The sequence below is a fragment of the Aotus nancymaae genome, unplaced genomic scaffold (assembly GCF_030222135.1).
Source record: "Aotus nancymaae isolate 86718 unplaced genomic scaffold, 86718_ANA_hifiasm-v0.15.2.pri h1tg000040l, whole genome shotgun sequence".
Taxonomy (NCBI): domain Eukaryota; kingdom Metazoa; phylum Chordata; class Mammalia; order Primates; family Aotidae; genus Aotus; species Aotus nancymaae.
In genome coordinates this window covers 13,055,665-13,075,361 of record NW_026988454.1, presented here as the reverse complement: position 1 = coordinate 13,075,361, position 19,697 = coordinate 13,055,665, and the positions used below count along the sequence as shown (strand labels likewise).

Here is a 19,697-nt window from a genome sequence, read left to right as displayed (position 1 = left end):
CTCCCTGTGTCCATGTGTTCTCCTTGTTCAACACCCACCTATGAGTGAGAACATGTGGTGTTTGATTTTGTGTTCTTGTGTCAGTTTGCTGAGAATGATGTTTTCCAGGTTCATCCATGTCCCTACAAAGGACGTGAGATTGTTCACTTTTTGAAAGGTTTCTTTGCCTACAAAAAGATGAACAATGGGATTTCTTTGAACACTGACTTCTTCCAGCACACTAAAAATAAGACTGAATCAATGCCTTGAGTTTCTAGAGCATACTTTATGCATAAATGTGGCACACCTGTAAGAAATATTGAAAGTCTTTTAAAGTTAACATTTAAAATTGTTAAAAATTTTTATCTGATGGGTTCAATTCTACTAAAAAAAATGTTCATAGTTTTCACTCTAGCCTTCAAGAGAGAAGAATACAACCTACTAAATGATAGTTTGAGGCCGGGCAAGGTGGCTCATGTCACCGCTTTGACTCATTCCCAACCCTGGGGAAAACAGGCAGGCAAATCACCTGAGGTCAGGAGTTTGAGACCAGCCTAGCCAACATGGTGAAAACCCATCGCTACTAAAAATACAAAAATTAGCCAGGCATGGTGGTATGTACCTGTAGTCCTGACTACTCGGGAGGCTGAGGCAGGAGAATGGCTTGAACCCAGGAGGTGGAGGAGGTTGTAGTGAGCCGAGATTGCGCCACTGCACTCCAGCCTGGGTGACAGAATAAGACTCCATCTCAAAATAAATAAAATAAATAGTTTGAACATGCCAGATTTTAAAGTGAGAGCAGCACCTCATGTGACCTGCCATGCATTAATCTTACAGTATTTGTTCTTGGAAACTTAAAGTCAAACCGTTTCACCTTTAAGCTAGAAGGAGAAGGATCTGAAGCCAGCACTCATGTAAAATGCATCAGTTCTCAGCATCAGCCTGCAGTCTGAAGGCCTCCAAGCAGTCGAGGTCATTGTACTGCCAATGGAATGACTGTCACGAAGCTGCCTTATACAAATGGCCTAAAACGATTACGTGCTGAGCAGATAGACTCTTATCTTCCAGGGTAGCTATTTAGTGTTATTCAATTTAATTCAGTGTTGAATGGCCGTTAAGCCCCATGCCCGGGAGTCTACATGTTACCAAGATGAATTCAGATGCTGGCCTTGGCTGCATGGAGTCTGCATTCTCGCTTTCCTATCCTGTAAACATGGCTGTCTGCTATCAGGTGACAGAGTGGTTGGTGTCTTGAACAACCTGTTCTTGTCCTCTTTCTCTTGCAGCTTCTTGTCTTGTCTGCCAACCCCCACCCCAATGGCCAGTGTGCCAGGGTGTCAAAGTGCAGAACTGTCAGGTCATATAGAGTCAAAACAATAGTGGTTCTCGTGAGCTATTTGCAGAAATTCCTTAAATTTTTTTCTTGTACCTCGACAAGAGCATGAGCATTGACTTTCTTTTGGAACACAGGTGTCTTGATTCCTAGTAGCTTGTGATTCTCTCATCCAAGTAGGAATGGCCCAGAGATAGAGGGAGAATGTTGGAGGGGTGAGGGGGAAAGAGGCGACCCGTTTAGTTTCTGGAGCTGTGGAACAGGGTGTATCCTGACTCCCTAGTGGCCAGGAAGAGGTGGAGAGTGTGGTCAGCACGCCCACTGCCACTGGATCCATGAGAAGGTGGCGGCCTCTTTCATCACATTTTAAATCAATCACAGAGGAGCTCCCAGTCAAGGAAAAAAGGGGGAAGATAAGGATGTGAATGGGGCGAGGGAAGCTGGTGACTGGGCACCGTTAGCTACTAGGAAGGCCTTGCAGAGGACGCAGCTTCGGGTAGAATGTGGCTGGCTGAGCCCCCTCAAGGTAGAGCAGAGAGGGCAGAGCATCCCAGGTGGAGGAAATGGGAAACCCTGGCCTTGCTCCTATAACTGTGGGTATCAGTGAACATCTCTGCCATCCCCCGTTCTCCAGGGCTGCCTGAGAACACAGCCGGCAGAAGGAAGTGTGGGTACCCTTCCAGCCTCTTAGTCCCCACTGTTAGCCTCAGGGGCAGTGTTGATCGCCATTTGACAACTGAGGAAAGAGTAGCTAAGGAACTTAGCCAAGGAGCGCGCGCCTAATCAAGAACAAAACCAGAGATGCAAACCCTGTGCCTCTGATCCCGGATCCCAGTGCATGCTTCTCCCCTGTGTGCTCACCTGCCTCCCAGACATGGGCCTGCTGGAGGGATTCTGCCAGGCCCTGAGACCCTATGCTCTGAGACCCTGTGCCTCCCTCCCACCAGCTCACAACACCAGACTCTAACACCTATGGAAACTTATCACCATAAGCGTCTAAAAACAAGAAAATAGCTATAGAAATGACTTAATCCATCATGGTCCCACAGTTCACATCATATTTGGATTATTCACACCAAATGGCATAATTTTTCAGGATATAATATCTGAGATATTTGAACAAAATGAACAAGGGGCATTGTAGGACCAAGAATCAGAGCATCTCTTGGATTCTCAATCGTATGTTCCTGGGCAAGTGTAGAACCTCTGAGCTTGTTTTCTGATATTTAAAATGAGAGCTTTGTGCTTGGCCATTCCTAAGGTCTGATTTAGTGCTCATAGGATCCCTCTTTCCATGATGGTGAAATTCAGTTGCTGCTTTGGGGACTTTCAAGGATCGTGTGAGTGATGCACGTGTGGATGGGAAGCAGGAAACATGATCTCGGTTAACAGAGGAGCCCTGGGCATCCCCCATCACAGGAATAAACTTCCCTAATAGGAATTGATTGCCTTTATGTTATTGTAATTATTCTTAACACTCGGTACTTGAAAGGACATGACTTCATATTGTTCTAATCTAATGGGAATGTAGCTCCTCACATTTTAAGTAGGTTTTTAACTACAGAACAATAAAACATTTAGCAAATTATGTTCCAACGTGTCTGCACGCACTGAAACTTTCAGCTTGGTGCCAGCCGTTCTGCTCCCATATGGGCTGACCAAATGAATCAGCTGGATGAGGCAGCTTGGGCTCTGGCATCCATGAGCAACTCTGGCGCCTTCGTTTCCACATGGCAGGGCAGACTGGCTGAGGCTTGGAGCCGAACGTGGTTGGAGAGGCCCTCATTCAAACTGAGTTTCCTTGGTACTGCTCCATCACGTTTGCAGTTAGTCCACTGGCTACGAATCCAGTATCATTAGTGCTGGGCCAAATCACCCGTGTGGATTTTCTGTCCCCTGGCCTCTTAATCACACGCCTTCATCTTTTGTGGAGCACGAAGGAAGAGGAGGACGCCAGGATGCCAGTCTCCAGCTTTGCTGATTACTGGCAGCTCTGCTAAGAGCTTCACTGGGGGAAAATGGAGATTAAAAGGGTCAGAGCCTCTCTCTAGATGGTCTCTCCATATGTCCTCCTTGTCTTCGCTTTCTCAGCTGTAAATTTATAGATGATTCTTCAGCTGTATGCAGTTTACAGCCTGCTAATAGATCACTTGAAAATCAGCTAAGAGAGGAAGATTGTAACTAGATCACAGGACCCTTTACGTTATAAGTGAAGTTGGCTGGGCACAGTGGCTCACACATGTAATCCCAGTACTTTAAGAGGCCAAGGAAAGAGGATTACTTGAGGCCAAGACTTCAAGACCAGCCTGGGCAACATAGTAAGACCCCCATCTCTACAAAAAATAAAAAATTAACAGGGGGCTGGGTGCGGTGGCTCATGCCTATAATCTCAGCGCTTTGAGAGGCCAAGGCCGGCAGATCATCTGAGGCCAGGAGTTTGAGACCAGCCTGGCCAACATGGTGAAACCCAATCTCTACTAAAAATACAAAAATTACCCAGGCATGGTGGCATGTGCCTGTAATTGCAGCTACTTGGGAGGCTGAGGCAGGAGAATCGCTTGAACCTGGGAGCTGGAGGTTGCAGTGAGCCGAGATTGCGCCATTGCACTCCAGCTTGGGCAACAGAGACTGTCTCAAAAAGAAAAAAGTTAGCAGGGTGTGGTGGTGCACTATTGTATTCCCAGCTACTCGAGAGGCTGAGGTGGGAGGATCACTCGAGCCCAGGAGTTCCATGGTGCAGTGGGCTGTGATTGCATCACTGCACTGCATCGTGAGTGAAAGAGCAAGTCCCTGACTCTAAAAAACAAAAACTGAAGGTAACTCGGCGTCTGTTTCTTCATGCAGTTGGCCCCTTGTGGTGTCTGAGGAGCCACTCTGCCAGGTCCTTTCTCTCTGTCCCTCTTCTGTAACCTCATGAAATTGACCTAGAAGCCTGGCCACTGTCCTTAGTTGGATTTCTGTAGGTGACAGGGGACGTTCCTGCTTTGGAAGCAGTTGGGCCTCCCTGCAATCCTGAGCACTGCTGGGCCCTCATCAAGAAACAGTCTCAACTGGGCTCAGTGGCTCACACCTGTAATCCCACCACTCTGGGAGGCTGAGGCAGGTGGATCACCTGAGAGGTCAGGAGTTTGAGACCAGCCTGGCCAATGTGTCGAAACCTCGTCTCTACTACAAATACAAAAGTTAGCCGGGCGTGGTGGTGCACGCCTGTAATTCCAGGTACTTGAGAGGCTGAGGCATAAGAATCACTTGAACCCTGGGAGGTGGAGGTTGTAGTGAGCTGAGATCATGCCACTGCACTCATGCCTAGGTGACAGAGTGAGACTCCATCTCAAAGAAAAAGAAACAGTTTCGTGGGCCGCAGTGTAGGGTGACTGTCCAGATGTCTGGTCATTGAGGTATCTTGGGGAAGTAGCCTTTGAGAGAAAAGGCATATATAATTTGGGGGTCAGGCATACTGAGTTTGAAATCCAGTCTCTGCCACTTCCTAGGTGTGTCATCTTGGCTAGATTATTTTACCCCTTTGAACCTCAGTTTTTTCATTTGCAGTGTGAGATTAATGAATATATTTAAGTCGGTGCAAAAGTAATCGCGGTTTTGCTACTACCACAATTACATTTGCACCAGCCTGATACTTTCCTGCGCTGTTTGGCCGGATTAAATAGGCGGTGTAAGTTACCTGACACCAGCGGACTCCCACCCAGTGACATCTGTTTGAGCGCACCTTCATTTCCATTTTCCTTCCTTGTCATCCATTTTATGAAAGAATCGCCATACTGTGCGTTTAGAAACCAAGGACAGGTGTAGCAAATACATTATTTACGGCAATTTGTGCTGCAGAAAACTGGTTCTAAAACTTTTCACTTTCCTCCAGGTATTCCTTCTACCTCTAGGCACTACCACTTCTCAATTTTATTTCAAAAGAAAAAAGTTCTTATCCTTTGTACCATGTTCCCATTGAAAAGTAGGGGTCCCGACCTCCTACGGTTTATTTACTATGAAGTTAGAGCCAGTGTTCTGAGAGCCCACGTGCACCCTGGCAACTGCTTACAAAGGGTGATTCCTGACTGTGAGAATGCACGTCTTCACAAGAACTATAGCTGTTTATGGAGTTTGAAATAAGCCCACCTGTTTGTCGTGTCCCCTCAGCATGGGTCCTTGATCCAGATACTTCGCGGCTCTCTGGAGTAGCTGTGTGTGTGTAAGAGAGACTTGGCTTTATTGATTTATTTATTTATAGAGACAGTTTCCCGCTATGTTGCCAGGTTGGTCTTGAACTCCTGGCCTCAAGCAGTCCTTTGGCTTCGGCCTCCCAAAGTGCTGGGATTACAGGCATGAGCCACATGAGTAGGCTTTGGATGCAGCAGCTCCTCTTGGGTTTGACACGTAAAAACGGAGCTGCATAGCACGTGTAGTGGGCTTTTGCTTAGTGGCTCAGCATAAGCCAGAACACTATGCATGGTGGAAACAGGAGGAACTGGAGCTAATAGGCTCGGAATTCTAGCTCTGCTGTTTGCCATGTGACACTGGGCAAAGCACATCTCTGAACCTCAGTTTCTTTCTTTGTGGAGATAGTTATATCTACTTTGCAAGTTGTGATTATGCGGAGACATTAATCACATTATCACGCAAACTCCTGTCATCATGCTCTGTTATATCCATTTTGCAAGAATCCTTTATAAAGCACTTAATATATGAGTGCCAATAGCAGTGATAACAGTATGCAGTAGAAATGAAGAACAATAATAATAATAAATTCATCAATATTCAGTGTTAGGAGCAAGAGACAGTGTGTTTGAAAAAGAAAAAGTAGCACCAGCCTTGGGCAGGTCGCGTGAGCTCGCTCATCTCAGCTGCCTCCCCAGGCGGAAGCTGGCTCCCCTGTTGTAAGGACCAGAGCATAAACATGAGAAACCTTTGCAAACTAAAGCACTCTCCAAGACACACTGCCGAGCCCGTCCTCTCCACGCCTCTGTACTGTTCCTTACATTTCTGCTTTTCAATACCCACCTTCTTCAGCGAGGAATCATTTCACATGCACTTGCAGTGATGCCATCAGGCACTTATGATGTATATTAAATCATCCCAGAGGCCGGGCATGGTGACGCATGCCTATAAATCCCAGCACTTGGGGAGGCCGAGGTGAGCAGATCACTTGAGGTCAGGAGTTCAAGACCAGCCTGGCCAACATGGTGAAACCCCGTCTCTACTAAAAATACAAAAATTAGCCAGGCATGATGGTGCGTGCCTATAATCCCAGCTACTCAGGAGGCTGAGGCAGAAGAATCACTTGAACCCAGGAGGCAGGGGTTACAGTGAGCCAAGATCGTGCCACTGCACTCCAGCCTGGGTGTCAGAGTGACTCCCTGTCTCAAAAGAAAAAAAAAAAAAAAAATAGAAATAATCCCAGAAACCCATGGTCATAAAAATACTTGCCAGAATCCCATTATAAATTTTACTTACATTTCCAGTTCATTTGACGAGACAGAAACATTTGTTTCTCTTATTTGGCAACAAAGAAGCCTGCACATTTAGTGTGTGTTAGCACATGTGCATGTGTTTACAGATCATTGGTATAGGTCCCCACCCCATAATTTGAGTGAATTTGTATCATTTTCTTTTTGTTCACCATTGTGATCTCTGTGCCTTTACCACATAATTGCCAATTTGCTATGGACAAGAGCTGATCCGGTTACAACCTGGCAAATCTTATCCAGATTTAAGAAAATGACTCTGTAACTTTAGTCTTGTTGCTATTGAGAGTCAAATGATGGAGCTTACCTTCATTGCCTTTTTCTTTCTTGGGTAGCATTTAAGTCAACTTTTTTGTTTAAGTCAGCTTTTAGGTTTGAAGAATAAACTCATTAGTCAAACCCTTAGAATAATCCAAAGTAATAGATGATGTCTTGCCACCAGTTTTGTTTTATGTGGATCATTCACACGTTTCCCCTCTATCCAAAAGCACAGTAGAAACATGAAAAATATTTCAGCCACCTTTCTTGTTACACATGGCAACAGGATGCCTTAAAAATATATCATATGGTTTCTGGCAGGGTGGCTCACGCCTTTAATCCCAGCACTTTGGGAGGCCGAGGTGGGCAGATCACCTGATGTCAGGAGTTCGAGACCAGCCTGGCCAAAATGGTGAAACCCTGTCTCTACTAAAAATACAAAAAAATTAGCCAGGCATGGTGGCGCATACCTGTAGTCCGGCTACTCCAGGGAAAATTCAAGAGAATTGCTTGAACCCAGGAGGTGGAGGTTGCAGTGAGGCTGAGATTGCACTATGGCACTTCAGCCTGGGCGACAGAGCGAGGCTCCATCTCAAAGTAAAAAAAAAAAAAAAAGCATTCATTTTAGGGTGAGACTTTCTATGTTTAGGTCCCATCTCTCCTTCCAGACATGTGTCTTAGTAAAGTTACTCGGCGTAGTTATTTAAACTAGTCCCACTAGTTGAATTATATAACTAGATAGTAGGCTCTTACACAATGCTTCCATGTTTTTATACTTACGAATGTATTTTTCAGCTTTTATGCGATTATTTCTTAAGAAAGCCAGCAGGGACAAAAGCAAAAAAGATACTTCTTTGACCTTAAGACAGCAAAAGATGTGAAAACATGGAGATGTGTATTTTCAGAATTCTGTACCCATCACTATCATTTAAGAAGGTTTTAATGGACTTCAAGATGCTAATAGAGATTTTGAAATTTCTCTGGACCTGGTTCTCAACTCCAAGGACCACAGGCACCAAGGTGTAGGTATTTTGTAAGCCACAGCTTGAGATGGTCGTACCTGGTTATGCTCTGAAAGGAACTAAGAAAGCAGGACCACATGAACCTATTAAAAGTTAGCACTGGATGGCCTTCTTTTTAGACACGCTCCACTGAAGTCCTTTTAGGCTAGATGTGAAAGAACCAAGGCCCAACAAGTTTAGGTGACTGTGTCAGCCATTGCCAGAATCATGTGTGGAGCCTGGCTCTGCCGACTTCCAGGACAGGGCTGTCTCCTGAATCGTTGCAGCATTCGTAGAGCAATGAACAGGATAACTGCATAACGTGGTTCTTCCTGCTCTGTTGGAAGAAGGCATGGCATTTCAGAGCACAGAAATTCATCAAACATTGAAACATTTGCTGTTGTATTGACACCATCTTTTCTTTAGGAATGATCTTGGAAAAAAACTAGGAAAAATTATTCCATTGACCAGTGATGACCAGTTATTGTTCCTTTTGTCAACAGGCAAGATGATGATGAATGAAGTCCTGGCAGCTTCCTGTGTCCCAGGCCTTGTAGAAATAAATGAGACAGACGTGCTTCAAAGTTCTAATGTCCATCACATCGGATCTTGTTTAAGGAAGCATTAAAAGGAACCCGCCGTTCCCTATTGAGAAGGCTCTGTGCTCTCAGGCATTGTTTCTGATTGAATCCAGAGGTTTCAAGCATGCCTCCCTGTATTACCTGTTGGAGCAGGTTTAATTTTATAAATTTTAAACACAAACTCTATGAGTTTCTAGTTCATAATCGTTCTTTTTGGGGATCCACTCAGATGAACGGTATTGCATCTGTAAGAGATACCCACTTCCACAGGACCAGATTTGATTGGAATATCAGTGGCAACAAACTCCATCTGTAGCATCATCCCGTACCAGTGATGGAAAGGACAGATGGCAAGGAAACCCTTCAGGGGAAAAAAAAGTCATATTGTGTTGGACCTACAGATTACTAGAACCATAGCTTTAGGGAACCACGGCTTTTTTTCTTGAACACAATCTCTGTAGACTGTGTAGTTCTTGATTGGTGGCTTTAATCCATTATCATTAGGTATCCCCTTGAACATTCTCAAACACTGAAAGTCTTAAGCTTTCATTAAAAAAGAAAAAGTAAATGCAGCTTTCAGAAAATCCAAGGTTCCGTGTAGTCTTCTGAGTGTTTCACTTCAGCCTTACTGTCCTGTTATTACAAACAGCAGGTACCTGGGTGGTAGACAAGAAGCCTTGTGGGATAGTAAGGAAATGAGGATGAACAAACGTATCACATCGTATCGTAAACATACTTTATAAGTACATTTCTTCTTAGCTTCTTATTCAGGCAGAGATTATAAAAGTTTGCTGCAAGTATCCAGAATTTGTGTTTTGGAAATTATCAGTGTTCACCATACCTGCAGGGAAGAAAAAAATTACAAAAACTCAAATATGAAAACTCTTTACACCCAAAAGAATATTTTGATCATTCTTTTATTTGTTTTGGCTCTGTCAAAAATTAAAGTGCTTGGAATGCTGTAGTCTGTGGTCTCTTGAAATTTAATCAGTGAGAACCTAACATTTTCACAGTATGCTGTCACTTTGGACATTCATAATAAAAATGGAAATTCATTTTGATTGTTAGTCATTTATTTTGCTGTGTAGCTTAGTGCATCTTTTGCAGTCTGTCTGTGCCTAGTAACCAAGCAATTTGTATGCCTAGTGATGTAGAGATACATTCATAGTTCAAGCCTTTCACTGTTTTTTTTTCTATATTTGAACAACCACTCTTTTTATTTATTGAAAGGCCAAGAGATTTTTGAATGCCAAGATCTTTTTGAATATGCATTCTATAACAAGGATTAAAATTAATTCCTGAGGATTATACCTAAGCTTTCTTGAGTTTCTCCTTACAACAGATTCTCTATTAAATTATCATTATATTTTCTGTTAAGTAGTAAGTAGAAACTAGAGAATGCTATAGGTAATATAGTGGCGATTACAGGGTTTTCAATAGGATCTTTTTTGTTTGACTCTACCCAGTAGTGTTGGGATATTGTTTTATGTATTCCATCATATTGCAGTCATAAAACATCTCCAAAGAAATAGACATGTGAATCTATGTAGATAACTTAGATCTTGCTTGGCACTTCTACCAAATTTGACATGGCAACGAGAAAAGATCCCTTTCCTTCTATTCTTTGTAACTAAATCTGCAATTGGCAAACATCCATCTAGCTCCCACTTCCCACCCCCCCAAGCCCCCCACCCCCCACTAAGGAAGAGGATGGATTTGTCACTAACCTTACCATTCTAGTGCACATATGAGCAAATAATTTGGGAAATTAAATTGGGAAAAAAAAAGTTTCTGAGGTGCTTTTTGATGGATAGGGTGAGAGGAGAAACAGAATAGCAAATGAAGTTAAAAATAGGATCATTCCTTCAGCGCTGGGTGCATGTGCCGTCAGCACTTAGCTGGAGGTGTTTTCCAATGATCAGGTGCACATGAAGGCCCATCTGTTGGAAGAATAATCTTTTTAAAATCCCGAGGCAGCATAATAGGGGCAGAGGTTGATGCTTTTGTTCCCTGGATGAATTCCCTTTTCAGATGCTCCTGTTCCCCTCGGCCTGCACATCTGGACAGGCTCTCTGTGTGAATCGGCATGAATATTGAACAGTCCGCCCTCCATCCCTGCTTCAGTCCATGGCAAAGGAAAGCTTTCACAAGTCACAGTTCTCCAGGGACTTGAAGCATTTCGAGCTGGTCTTTAAAACAGTATTAAGTGACTTTGACAAACTGAAGCTATTCGGTATTTGCACAGTTAGAAAGAATCCCCCAGGGGGGTTGTTTGGCTTTGTGAGTAAATGCTGGCCTCTCACTTGAATTCCAATACAGAAATCTCATTCAAATGAGCTGGGTGTCTTATGCAATTTCTTTGTGGTTAATAAGTTCCTCATAGAGGGGGAAAAATCTATTTCAGAATGGCCTCCACAAAGGAATTACACGTAGATGATTACTTATATCCATAGATGATGACTTTTACACACAGATAATTACTTTTATCATTTGCATTTTAAATGACTTAAAAATATAAGCAGTTAAGAAAGTTGTAAAGTTTGATGCTTCAGAAGAAAGCTTCCTTTCATTTGTTAATAGTGATTTCCCCAAATCAACTATTTCTGCGTCTATGTATGAATATTGAAGAACATTCCAGACTATGGTGGTGGCATCAAATCCAATCAATCATTTTTATGGCCGAGTTTTCTCTTGGAGGACTCTTTAAAGATTACAGAGAGAGGCAGCCTGGCACAGTGTTTAGACTGGCTCATAGTTACTGTTTTATAGATGTTTACCTTTTAGTATCTGTGAAAAATACTGTATTTACTCCTTTTTTTTCTTCTGAAGCACCCATCTCTTTCAAAACTTTTTTTTATTATCATAGAAAAATATTCTACCAGTAAGGAAATAAAATGATGCTCATTTTCATCCATTCTTACATTATTACAAAACTAAATCATTTCTCAATCCTGTAAGATACAAATAAATTGCCTATGATTTAGATGATTTAGGAAAAAAGATTGTAAACTAGAAAAAATATACATGCATTTTTAATCTGAACTTTTAAAAATCTAAGTTCAAGTACTGTACTCTGATATATTTTCTAAAAAGATATCATTCATAAAATTAATGCAAAATTTAAAATCTGCTGAAGGATCCATAGTGCTAGAAATAAATGTGGCTTTCAGATGGCCGTGACTCTCAGCTTGCACAACTGGGAAAGCCTGAATATGCCTCTTTTTAATTTTGCCCACTTGATCATGGGATGGGTAGAATATTATTGAGTGGAAGCAATTGCTATTCCAAAGATTTTTTGCAAAGCTTTATGAAGACTGTGACGAATATTATTCTGTATCTTAAAGGACTCTGCGTGGAGAGTTGCACCGATACTTAAAAGCTCCCACATGGTGTCACACAGGCCAAGAACCACAGCAGTCAGGCATGGAACGGGGACCTCTCTGCTTCTTACTGCATTATTCCCATCCTTTCATTATGACAGAAAGAAAAAGACTACAAGGAAAAGGAAGTAACTTTTGCCAGAATGTCCATGCAATCTAGGGTTTTCTTTTCCCTATGTAATGTGAGTGCAGAAATGTCCATGTAATAGAGGGCTTGCTTTCTTTCTTTTCTTTCTTTCTTTTTTTTTTTTTTTTTGAGACAAAGTCTCACTCTGTCGCCCAGACTGGAGTGCAGTGGTGCAATCTTGGCCTCCCGGGTTCAAGTGATTTTCCTGCCTCAGCCTTCCAAGTAGCTGGGATTACAGGTGCCCACCACCACGCCCAGCTAATTATTGTATTTTTAGTAGAGACTGAGTTTCACCATGTTGGCCAGGCTGGTCTTGAAGTCCTGACCTCAGGTGATCTACCCACCTTGGCCTCCCAAAGTGCTGGGATTACAGGCGTGAGACACCGTGCCTGGCCCAAGGGCTTTCTTTTTCCTGTGTAATGTGAGTGCACTCATAAGTGCACACATCGTGAGACTGGAGGCCATAAGCAGAGTGAACCAGAATCCTCTTAGGCCACAAAAACGCAAAACTCTCAAAGACAAGGCCTGGCCGGGGACTGCCAGGAGAGCTCGGGGACCAAGAGGCCAGCTCTGGGTTCTGCAACAAGGGCTGGGGCTCTGGTGGCCCAGAAAGTGATTCCCAGGTTCTCACTTCATGTATAGCAGGCCTGGCCACAACCGAAGCCCCGCCTTCTTCATACTGACTCCAGCCCCTGTGCTTGTTTTTTTTTTTTTAATTAGAATCTTGCAGATTTTTCTCCAAATACCAATATTCCTTCATTCATCCAACACATATATATCTAGTGCTTACTAAATACCCAGTACTGTGCTTGAGATCAGAGATGGAATGGTGAATTAAAATTATGCTTGAGCACATCATTAGAATGTGCATGTTCCATAAGGATACAGGTGTTTATTACATCTTAAACACGAGGAATGCAAAAGACGCTCACAGAGGCAGATGCAAATCAGTAGTTTCACTAAAAATGACTTGTTCTTTGTTAGCTCAGTTTTCCACTATGGAAAAAAGAAAACAGTTCTTACAGTTTAGTCTTTTGCTGTTTCTTAGCCAGTAACACATTTATAGTTTTATTTGGATTTGAGAACCTATATTGACTTATACCAGTGAACTCTTTTCTAAACCCTGAAAGGCTAGCAAGGATGCAGGTCTCACCATCCGTGAATGCTGCCGTTGAATTCCAACAGAGAAGTGACCCTTTCCACCTGTAAACGGGGGTGGGGGAACTCAAAATACTTTCAAGCACAAGGACGTTTGGAAAATTACAGGCAGAATACAGGAAACTATTTCTACTATCAAACCAAAAGAATTCAGAGTTTCTCAAGAGATCTCTCTCATTTAGAAAAAAAAAATAGAATGTATTTCATGGAATAAGGACAGATTCTGGAAAGAGAGTGGGATAGAATCGATAGGAAGTTATTCTTTTCTGAAGTGGGTTTGATTTTCCTGGGGCCTTCTTAGCAGTCCACAGAAACAAGGCTGCTTTTCCAGATCCCCGTCACAGTTAACAGTTGCATGGAAATAGGGTGGACCGGATGTTTTCAGTCTAGTTGTATCTGACTTAGATGTTACCATTAAATACAAAAGAGGAAACTGAAGCCAATAGATCATCAGTGAATTGTAGATTTAATTCAGCATTAGCTCCTATGTTTTTCTCAGGCAGAAGGATACATCAGATGTAAGCACAGGAATTTAACTAACTGGAGTATAAGACTTACATAGGTTTCCTTTGGAAATCCAAACATTTCTATCCAGTGATGAAGACTATAGAAAATACATGTTGCTTAAAGCAAATTATTAACTCGAGTAATTACAAGTGTGACCACCACCAAATCATTTGCTAATTATTGTGTCTTGGACTTCAGCCAAGACATAAGTAATGCTGTTCCTTCCATTCCACTAAAGTCCTACTTGCATTCCAAGTAAAAGTAATAATTCCTCAGTGTGCTCAACCAGACCATCAAAATCTCCAAGCTGAGGATCCCCGAGATAATACAGCAACAGACTATGTTCTAGCGTAGTTGGGGCTTGAGGTTTTTCCAATGGAACTCCAGTTTTTCAGGAATTTGATTTTTTTTTTTTTAATGCACTAACATAATGCTCTACTGGGTATAATCCTAACAGTCTTTGCTGTTGCAAAGGCCATTAGGACCTTGAGGTGCTCCAGGTCTGGGTTCATGCCCGTGGGGTTCACCATGCTGGACCTGGGGCAGCAGCAGCACCAGGCACAGAGCTCAGTCCATAGAGCACCAGCTTCTGACATAAATCAACATTAACGACAGTCACTCTCCTCTCCAGTGCAGAGCAAAAAGCAAACCTACTTAATAGAGCAGATGTGCTTAGTGTATTTTTAGCTCATCCCTTAAACAGTCACGAAACACCAGCATCCCATTGGATTTGTCTATGCTTATATCAGGGAAGTTTCTTCTCTTACCAAATTTCTTCCATCACCATTAAAGAAAGCACATTCCTTTACTCAGGTGTGTCTCCTCCGCTTCTCTTAGCTCAGTCTTCAGTTCGCTTCTTTTTTCATTCCTTGCCCTTGGTTTCCACTTGGATCATTTGGTAAATGTGCACAGCTGAAGATGCTTGCCGTCGCTTCCATGGTGGGTTCCAAACGTGTCTGCATATTAGAATCACCTGGGAAGCTTCAACAATCCTGAATCCTCTGTCCCTTCCGCAAAGATTATGATTGCTAGCGTGTGCCCTGGGCACTGGGAGTTTTAGAGGCTCTCCAGGTGGATTCTAATAGGCAGACAAGTTTGGGAATCCCTGGGCTAGAGGGAAGAAAGGAAAGGTTTCTAAGACCTGGGGCTCTTGTGAGTTGTATGATCTGGAGCAAGTCATTTAACCTCGCCAGCCTTGGCTTCTCTGTCTGTATAATGGAGATAGTCGTGCCAGCAGTCTTCCCATCTGCGTAATGAAAATCATGTTTACATTAGGTGGTTAGTAATAGTGCATGTCATGGGTTGGCACACGGTGGCACTCGGGAAATGATAGCCATCCTGTATCCCTAAGGTAAAATAAAGACAAGGAAACGCCGCAGATGATTAAGTGAGGTCAGCTTAATGGAAATGAAAACAAGGAGGTGACAGCCAGGCTCACTGTCACATGGGATGTGGTTTTTTTTTCCCCTCAGACAATTGAATTGTTCATCTATTTCTAGCTTGTTGGAAAGAATGATACCACCTTACACTCAGAGATAAGGCTATTGTGTTCATCTGTTTTTCCAGGGTGGGGTGGGTCTGCCCAGAGCTTTGTGAATAGGATCTGCCTGGTAGATAAATCCGAGGAGTATTGGGAAGTGGACTCTTTGACAAAGGCTGATTGACTTCATGAGTCTCTGGGCACATGGCTGATTGCACTTCATTGGGTGAATGTGACTTCAATATGCAGTCTTGGGGAAGGATAGAAGGTCTATCTCATTTTATCCTAGGTGAGCGGTCTTTTATGGTGGCATAATAAGAGGAGGTTGGTGGTGTGTGAGCATCACAGAAAGAATGTCAGAGCTGAAAGGAACTCACATCACCTGAGCCCCAGGAGTTCTTAACAGTGAACACTCTGAGATTATATGCAACACCTCTGACATATTTATTTTAGTTTTATTTATTGATTTAATTTTTGAGACAGAGTCTTGCTCTGTCACCAGGCTGGAATGCAGTGGCACAATCTCGGCTCACTGCAACCTTCACCTCCTGGGTTCAAGCAATTCTCCTGCCTCAGCCTCCCAAGTAGCTGGGTTTGCAGGTGCCTGCCACCACACTCAGTTAATCTTTGTATTTTCAGTAGAGACGGGGTTTCACCATGTTGTCCAGGATGGTCTCAATCTCTTGACCTCGTGATCTACCTGCCTCAGCCTCCCAAAATGCTGAGATTACAGGCATGAGCCACCACACCTGGTCTGACATATTTAAAATTGTCTTTGATGAGGGCCATGATGTCTCATCTGATTCAAGAAGTGCTTGCTAGCCCTCTGATACCAAATAATCCATTTTATGAATAGGGAACAGTCAAAGGAAAACTGTCCAAAGCCACGTGGGCAGTTAGGAGCAAAACAGGAGTAGAAGTCAGGGGGCCACACTTTTCCCCAGCCTTCACTCCCCCAGTTTTATAGCGAGTCTTAAGCATTAACTGTGGCAAGGGACAGTTTAAGCCACAAGTTCAACTAATTCACTGGATAATCACAGTCCCAAGCAGATGGCTTGCTACCAAATGAGGTTCCATTTTTCTTTACCTAAGGACATTATGTCATTACTGAAGGTACTAGGAAGAAGGCAGAACTTCTGTTACTATTGGAAATTCTCATTATTTTAACCTACAGTGAAAAATCAGTCAGGATTGGGGGGCTAACAGAAATCTGGACAGACATAAAGGAATTTAAACCACAAGTGCAGGCTGGGCGAGGTGGCTCACACCTGTAATCCCAGCACTTTGGGAGGCCGAGGCAGGCCAATCACCTGAGGTCAGGAGTTCGAGACCAGCCTGACCAACATGGAGAAAGAAACCCTGTCTCTACTAAAAATACAAAATTAGCTGGGCATGGTGGCTCATGCCTGTGATCTGAGCTACTCGGGAGGCTGAGGCAGGAGACCTGCTCGAAGTCAGGAGTCAGAGGTTGCGGTGAGCTGAGAGCACGCCATTACACTCCAGCCTGGTCAACAAGAGTGAAACTCCATCTCAAAAAAAAAAAAAAAAATCCTCAAACAAGCAAACAAACAAAAAGCCACAACTGCAAAATAGGCAAAGGCCTAAAGAAGAACAAAGATAGTTTGTATTTCCTTTTTCTTTCTTTCTTTACTGTAATTTTCATGTAGACTCGAGAGGTACGTAAAGTTTTGGCAGAATGAAGGAAATTTACAACCATCCACAGGAGTCTATTAAACCCTGAGCTCTAGTTCAAGATTTTTGGGATCCATGGTATTTTAATTGCATTCATTTAAAACGTATCAATTTATTTAATAGATCACAGCTAATTTGTGCCAGACACTGTCTAGCACCAGACATACAACCACGTGCAAAACCTTTGTTTTGTACAAAACCTTTCCTAGAGGTTTTCATCTCGTGGGACGAGAAGGACAGTGACATTCATGTAATATTTTGGTTGAATGTGAGTGCCATAAAGAACAGAGCAGGGCAGGGAGGATGAAATTGGCAACAGTGGGGAGGCCATGGCTAATATTTCACATGTGATGGTCAGGGAAGACCTCACTGGGGAGGTCTGTTTGTGTAGAGAGCAGAAGGATGTAGGAAGGAAGCCATGATTGATCACTGAAGAAATGAAAGGGAATATGAATTGAATCTGATGTCTGGCCCAACTGGGTCAGTTTCAGTGGTTTCTGGTATACTGGTTTTCTTTCTCATCGCCCCAAAAACTTTTTTTTTTTTTGAGACAGTTTTGCTCTTGTTGCCCAGCCTGGAGTGCAATGTCATGATCTCAGCTCACTGCAACTTCCAACTCCCGGGTTCAAGCGATTCTCCTGCCTCAGGAGGGTGCCTATAATCTCAGCTACTCAGGCTGTAATCTCAGCTACTCAGGACTAAGTAGCTGAGATTACAGACACCCACCACCCCTCCTGGCTATTTTTTTTGTGTGTTTTTAGTAGAGATGGGGTTTCACCATGTTGGTCAGGCTGGTCTCATTAAACTCCTGACCTCAGGTAATCTGCCCCTGTCGGCCTCCCAGCGTGCTGGGATTACATGCATGCTCAGCCCCAAGAACATTTTGAAGACCACTTAGCGTTCAGCTTTGCAAGGAGGCTGTGCTGAGTTGGTGGGAGCAGCATTATTGTGAGTCCTATGCATTGCTGGGAAGGCTGGTGCTATCTGGGGGTCCATAAGCAGGAAGAGGACTGGCTTTGGAGTCATCCACATGTGGGTCTCACGTCCACCTCTCCCATCACGAGCTCTGTGACCATGGCATGTTATTTTATTTTATTTTTTTCAAACGGAGTCTGGCTCTGTCACTCAGGTTGGAGTGCAGTGGTGCCATCTCCGCTCACTGCAACCTCCACCTCCCAGGTTCAAGCGATTCTGTGCCTCAGTCTCCTGAGTAGCTGGGACTACAGGTGCCCACAACCACGCCCAGTTAATTTTTGCATTTTTAGTTTAGATATGGTTTCACCATGTGGCCCAGGCTGGTCTCAAACTTCTGAGTTCAGATGATCCACCCACCTCGGCCTCCCAAGGGATGACAGGCGTGAGCCACTGTGCCTGGCTGGCATGTTATTTTAATTCTTTTCACATCTCTAAAATGAAGAGAATGATAATGCCTCCCTCACAGGGTTGTTGGGAGAATTATATCAGATGGATATGTTTGAAGTCTCAGCTCGTTGCCTGTGACAAAAGGCATCTTCAATAAATGTCAATATTAATTGCAGCAGCAGCAGGAACAGCACAGTGAGGGTGTGGCCCAAAGTGTGTCCAGCTCATCGGGTTTTGTTCAGAACTCACTCACTTCCCGCAGTCCTTCTATGGCCAGTTGAGAGTCCACACGGTGGTATTTGTAAGGACAAAAGATGAGTTTGGTCTTTGCATTCTGTACAGTGTTCTTTATATGTGGTAAGGGATAGAGAGGCTTTTAATGCAGAAGTGAATTATTGACTAAAATTCATCTGGGAAAGAGCCACAGTGGAGAAGGTTTTCCAGTAGAGAAGAATGTCTTATTAAAGTCTCAGGAAATGAATTGCTTTTTATTTAATGTTTCCCTAAAGTTTTTTTGTTTGTTTGTTTTGAGACGGAATTTCGCTCTTGTTGCCCAGGCTGGAGTGCAGTGGTGTGATTTTGGCTCACTGCAACCTCTGCCTCCTGGGTTCAAGCGATTCTTGTGCCTTAGTCTCCTGAGTGGTATGGACCACAACGCCTGGCTAATTTTGAATTTTTTTAGTAGAGATGGGTTTTCACCATGTTGGCCATGCTGGTGTCAAACTCCTGAGCTCAAGTGATCCGCCTGCCTCAGCCTCTCGAAGTGCCGGTGTTACAGGCATGAGCCACCGTGTCTGGCCTCCCTAAAGTTTTTTAATCATTGTTTTCAATGAGAGTTGCATTAAAACGAAACATGGTGGCTCATGCCTGTAATCCTAGCACTTTGAGAGGCCGAGGCGAGTGGATCACTTGAGCCCAGGAGTTCGAGACCAGCCTGGGCAACACGGCGAAATCCCATCAGTACAAAAAATGCAAAAATTAGTCAGGTGTGGTGGTGGATACCTATAGTCCTAGCTACTCAGGAGGCTGAAGTGGGAGGATCCTGAGCCTAGGAGGTCGAGGCTTTGGTGAGCAGTGATTGTGCCACTGCACTCCAGCCTGGGTGACAGAGTGAAACTCTTTCCAAAAAACAAAAAAAAAAAAAAGAAAGAAAGAAAAAAAAGAAAAATAAAGTAAAAATTTTTTAAAAAGTGTAAGGATCGGCAATAGTCCATTTTTTTAAATAGTAGCTTTGAATTTCAGAGGTAAAATGTGCCTAGCGTGTGGTCCCTAATATATGTATATATTTTGAGACAGGGTCTCACTCTGTTGCATGGGCCTGAGTGCTGTGCCATGGTGCAATCACAGCTCACTGTAGGCTTGACT

At 43.4% G+C, this 19,697-nt stretch overlaps 1 protein-coding gene and 1 pseudogene across 2 annotated transcripts in view; both read left to right on the top strand.

Annotated features, from left to right (window-relative positions):
- Nucleotides 1-19,697, top strand: part of LOC105716985 (peroxiredoxin-2-like) — a 118,353-nt pseudogene that overhangs the window by 38,946 nt on the left and 59,710 nt on the right.
- Nucleotides 1-19,697, top strand: part of SCAF8 (SR-related CTD associated factor 8) — a 218,261-nt gene that overhangs the window by 171,277 nt on the left and 27,287 nt on the right. Inside the window, exon 22 of one of the 2 annotated variants that reach the window (XM_012451797.2) lies at nt 8,549-9,681. The exons of the other annotated variant lie outside the window; for it this stretch is intronic. The gene's annotated coding sequence lies outside the window, so the exon portion shown is untranslated. Of the gene's footprint in view, nt 1-8,548; nt 9,682-19,697 lie in introns of those variants that run through there. 2 annotated transcript variants of the gene reach the window in all.